Here is a 5,669-nt window from a genome sequence, read left to right as displayed (position 1 = left end):
TAAACTACACTCTGCCGGCCGCGGTGGTCTAGCGGTTCTAGGCGCTCAGTCCGGAACCGCGCGACTGCTACGGTCGCAGGTTCGAATCCTGCCTCGGGCATGGATTTGTGTGATGTCCTTAGGTTAGTTAGGTTTAAGTAGTTCTAAGTTCTAGGGGACTGATGACCATAGATGTTAAGTCCCATAGTGCTCAGAGCCATTTGAACCAAACTACACTCTGTACAGCTTTCGAGATCTCTTCAAGGGAGAAGTGCACATTAATTCGTACGGGTCTGCGTGACCTGCTTACGTCCTTCTGATCTACCATTACCTAACGTGGTAGATCACGTCCTGACTGAGTTTGTAGAGGTTGTTTGGTGTTAGGATTGTGTATGTACATGTTACTACACTTCGATGGTATTAATCTGCTACAGTGGAAATAATGTGATAATTCGTCACCTTTTATATATGGTGTCGTATTTGCCTGAGATGTATTTTTGACCATGTGATGTACGTTATTATCTCCGGTGCAGATGCTAGCCAGTAGCGAAACCGGTAGAGAATAAATAAAATTGCATAGGTGTTGGCATAAAAAATATTTTTCCATTATTTTATGTTAAAACAACCAAACTTAGATATATACTTGGCGGTTGGAGGAGGAGGAGATTAGTGTTTAACGTCCCGTCGACAAAGAGGTCATTAGAGACGGAGCGCAAGCTCTGGTTAGGGAAGGATGCAGAAGGAAATCGGCCGTGCCCTTTCAAAGGAACCATCCCGGCACTTGCCTGAAACGATTTAGGGAAATCACGGAAAACCTAAATCAGGATGACCGGAGACGGGATTGAACCGTCGTCCTCCCGAATGTGAGTCCAGTGTGCTAACCACTGCGCCACCTCAGTCGGTTTGGTGGTTGGAAGCAGTCTGTAAAGCTTGTAAGAGTTTTGCAGGGTAGATTTCGCTGAGAAATAATTATTAAAGAACAAATTCGATACATTGCACTGTTGCCGATTTAACTGGCGTTAAAGTTAGCCAATTACGCCCTTATGCGCACAAATTCAACCAGCTTTCCAGAAAGTGTCGCCAAATTTGTTCTACATTTCGTTTCCAAACTTAAATTTATCACTTCCGGAAAATACACAAAGTGTTGGGTTTCTTTCTCTCTGCGTCAAACAATGCAAATACATCACATAATTTCCTGTCTAATGTTTCCTGCACAGCCAAGCTGCACCACTAAGATTACGCGTGCAGTGAAGACATTTTGCGTCCACGCATCCACAGTTAAACACATGACGTGCTGTCAGGGAAAAATAAGCATTAATGGTTTGCTTGTATCACATGTACTTGGAGATACTAACCAACGTAAAAACATATTAATCCTAATAGCTAAAATTATTAATCTGCAAATAAAGTAATGTTCAGCACACTGTCCTCAGGCACCAATGAAAATATAAACATATGCACTTATACCCATTACACCCTTTATATGTCTTAAAATATATCCGAATTTTAACTTCTGAAAGCGTCTGTTTGTTCGTTGTAACTTTTGGCAATTTAGTGGGCACATGAACGCATCTACGAGCGAAACAATAACTTGTTTCCCATTCAGGAGGAAATGATGAAATGTACTACAACAATCAAAACGCTGTTTAACATAGTTAACAGCTGATTTGTACGCTTGCATTATTGAGAATATTACAGCGTATGTTATCTAAGTCAGTGGAAAGCTGTAGGGGCATTATACGGTGACAAATTCATCAGTTTGTAACTCAACTACTTCTTGTTTGAGCTAGTTTCGAAAAGTCCCTTCTCAATAAATGCGATAGCTCGGGAGAAATCATTTTAGTTTGTGGAAGTAGCTGTAGATGGCATGTTGAAGTTTGCTGGAAGTTGATTGACAATTAAACTTATTACCAGTAATGTCCGACAGTTCGAAAGGAACTGTCAGTTCGTTGTTGGCATTCTGATGTTTTTCTTTCTTTTTTGTACCTGTTTAAACACATTTAAAGCGTGATTACAAAAGAGTAGACTACTCATAAACTTAGCTCAACGAAAAGCAATTGACCTGCATACCTAGTACTTGCGTGTTACACAGTGAATACATTAGCTCGTAAAGGCAGTGGATTCCATTGAAAATGGATTATAGTGTCAAGTGCTGCGCTGAGGCTGTCTTATCATTTGTGTAAGTATTGAATCAGCACAGAAAAATAGTAAATCATCAAGTAAGGCTTTAAATGTTACCTCTGCTTCCTACATAACCTCGTAAAAGCTAATGAGTGTGCGTAGACCAGTATTTCATCAACGTGCAGTGCACCACACGTTGACCTACCTTTATGTGCACGTGAAACCTCATACCACGCACAGCATTGATTGTTAAAAATGTTGTTTAGCGGCAGCTCCACGGCTGAGTGCCTGTTAGTCAGAATACTTGTGAATCTGAAGTTTACACTAGAAGATGGCGGCCAAGCAACATTGCACACTCAGATAGCCAAAATATGTAAAAATGATGAAGTTGGTAGCTAAACGAGACAGAGATAAGTGAATTAATAAGTAGTATATTGTCCCTAAATACAATAAGATAATTTACAGCACCTACAATTCTTAGGTACGAATTTGTAAAGAGAAAGAACTTCGTCTTTGTTAACACATAATCCTAACTGAACGAGAAACTGATCGTTATACGTCAGGTAAATGAAGGTCCTTAAATTTACATCACGAAGCAAAATAATGCGTGGGAGATACAATAACTAGCTCCCAAACATTTACGCATCAGCGACCCAGGAACTGCTACTCCATTTTGAGCAAGTTTGCACCCCAATCCCATCACGAGGAGCGTTTCTGACTAAATCTTGGCCACACTTAACTCACCATGAAATCTACTTTCACTACAACAAATACACTGTAATGATTTCACCAAATTCCACGTCCGTAGCAGCATGTATACAACAGCTTGCACCTCTGCAAGACAAGGCAGGCTTCATCTCAACATCAGAACACAGCACACAGTTTCTTCGACTTCTCCACCCAGAGGCACTAGAGCCGGCCGCGGTGGTCTAGCGGTTCTAGGCGCTCAGTCTGGAACCGCGCGACTGCTACGGTCGCAGGTTCGAATCCTGCCTCGGGCATGGATGTGTGTGATGTCCTTAGGTTAGTTAGGTTTAAGTAGTTCTAAGTTCTAGGGGACTGATGACCACAGATATTAAGTCCCATAGTGCTCAGAGCCATTTGAAGAGGCACTAGAAGTAAAATTCATATAAAGCCTCTTGTTCAAGGGCAGAACTACATGACCCCAACACCTACCAATGAATCCCATTGGCCGAAAACAAAACAGATTCCCAAAGACTTAAATCGTGGCAGTGCCCAATCAGAGAGATTGCTACAGAGTTAATATAGATTGATCGAAAGTGGTTACAGCAGACTCCTAATGAATAAAGCAAAAATATGTATCGCGACCCACAGGAAACAAGATATAATGTGAAGAAAATGGAAGTGTGGAGTAAAATGTCATCTTTCAATACATACTGTAATTTAAACAACCTGACAAGTACTTATTGCACGATACTAATGTAAAATTTCAGTAAACAGCACTATTTTTGACCAGTGTAATGCCCATCTTCGACTCATGAGAGATTGCCGTTACTCGCTTATTCTCAAATTAGGCTGCAGATGCCACTGAGAATACATTTTGCACTTTGCAATGTATGGCCTAAAATGCAAGAAACAAACTCGCCAGATAACAGTTTTCACTGTAAACTCTTCAAAATATGTGCACTGGGTTGCTTAATTTCGAAATGTCATAATAAGTTGAAAGTGTCTCTGCTAATCCTGAGCAGAGTTTCCTCATGAAAGCTGACCCAGTGTGATGTGAATTTTATTTTTGTTATTATACATCCATCTCTCATCGTTAGATCTTGCTGACGCGCGTTATGTTGTCCTCATGTACGGCAGTCAGGTGCGTTATGTAAAACACCCCATAAAACATATATGCGTCTGATGCACAATGGATAGCGACAATAGGAATTTATTGATTACTCGATGGGCGTAAAGTACATGGGGATAATAATGTTACGAGCAGTGTAATACTCTCTATGATTCCATTAGTTTAGCTCTCACAATGCCCAGATTGCTTTTAACTGTGGGTATACTCAAAACACTCATTCAGTTTGTAGTTCTTGGCAGTTTCAGACAGACTGGATGGCAAGGCGCTATGGCTTCAAATGGCCCTGAGCACTATGGGACTCAACTGCTGAGGTCATTAGTCCCCTAGAACTTAGAACTAGTTAAACCTAACCAACCTAAGGACATCACACACATCCATGCCCGAGGCAGGATTCGAACCTGTGACCGTAGCGGTCTCGCGGTTCCAGACTGCAGCGCCAGAACCGCGCGGCCACTTCGGCCGGCCAAGGCGCTATGTTTAGTCATTTTGAAGAGTGCAGAATCGTGCTCTTAAGCTCACTCTGTGCATTCCCATGCCACATTCAACTCGACTGCTGATTGAAGAGACAGGCATCCCGCTGCCGCGGGACAGATTCCGGGAGATAACTCGTGCTTTGTACGAGAAGGTGGGTCAGTACTGGCCGCCTGCTTAGCTGCTCGCCTCCCATTCAAGCAGGCCCGTGTCCGATTCCCGACCGGGTTGCAGATTTTCTCCGCTCGGAGACCGGGTGTTGTGTTGTTCTCATAATCATTTCATCCTCATCATCGGCGCGCAAGTCGCTCAATGTGGCGTCGCCTGCAATAAGACTTGCACTTGGCGGCCGAGCTTCCCCGGATGGAGCCTCCCGGAATTCAACTTCTTCTTTCTTCGTGTACTCAACACAAAAGGCATACTAGGAACTAGTGTACCATATGGCACCTTGGATAAGAGTCCAGTTGTCTCTGCTATGCTCCATGTCTTCCATGTAAGAATATTTGCATCATTTTTAATTTTTTTGTCAGTACCGCAATTGGCTCATCCTTGAACTGGGCCACGAACAACACTGCTGGCCCACAACACATGGTCGGATCCTCAGCGAGAATAATTTTCTTTGCAGTAGCCTCAGAACAACTCACTATCATATCGCCTGAGGTCAAGCCTACTGCGCGAAATTGTTATCTGTAGCAGCTTGAAGACAAAAGCATCTCCACATCACCTGAGGACAATCCTGCAAGTCAGGTAATCATGACACCACATCAAGAGCTTCAGCATAAATAACATTTTAATGTTTAACCGGCACAGATGCCGAGTAGGGAATGGTCACTAGAGAAGCGGTTAGTGACTAGTCATCTTGAGATTTTATGATCATGAATTTAATTTATTCCTTAACATCAAACCTGAAACTTTCACAGAATCCATTTCCACACTAAGACTTATGAAAGCAATGTAACATATCCTATTACGAATGGTTCCTTAAGAACAAGTTTCAAGTAAGATATCGAAATGCAAAAAGGAAAAGTGATCAAATACAGTCAGGTATTTGGGAGTCATAGGGCCAAGTGGGAACCGGTAGGGGTACGCGTTCGAGTTACTCATACATGCGGGGGCTCATCAATTCTAATCTAGTTGGCTAAATACTTGCCAATACCAAGAGTGTACTGCTAAGTGACAGAGGAAAGAACTTTGAACAAAATGCATGATCATATTATACGCTCTAGAATAAGTACAAGGGACCACTCGTGTTGATTTGCAGTAGAATTCGTAATAACTCAAT

The 5,669-nt window shown here is 42.2% G+C and overlaps 1 non-coding gene across 1 annotated transcript; it reads right to left on the bottom strand.

Annotated features, from left to right (window-relative positions):
• Positions 1-805: 805 nt before the first annotated feature.
• On the bottom strand, positions 806-879 carry Trnav-cac. Its single transcript has one exon. It is a non-coding gene; the product is annotated as a tRNA-Val (tRNA).
• Between the last annotated feature and the right edge of the window lie 4,790 nt (positions 880-5,669).

The sequence above is a fragment of the Schistocerca piceifrons genome, chromosome 4, assembly GCF_021461385.2.
Source record: "Schistocerca piceifrons isolate TAMUIC-IGC-003096 chromosome 4, iqSchPice1.1, whole genome shotgun sequence".
Taxonomy (NCBI): Eukaryota; Metazoa; Arthropoda; class Insecta; order Orthoptera; family Acrididae; genus Schistocerca; species Schistocerca piceifrons.
Note: the sequence above shows the minus strand (reverse complement) of the source record. Positions and strands in the feature narration are given on the sequence as shown.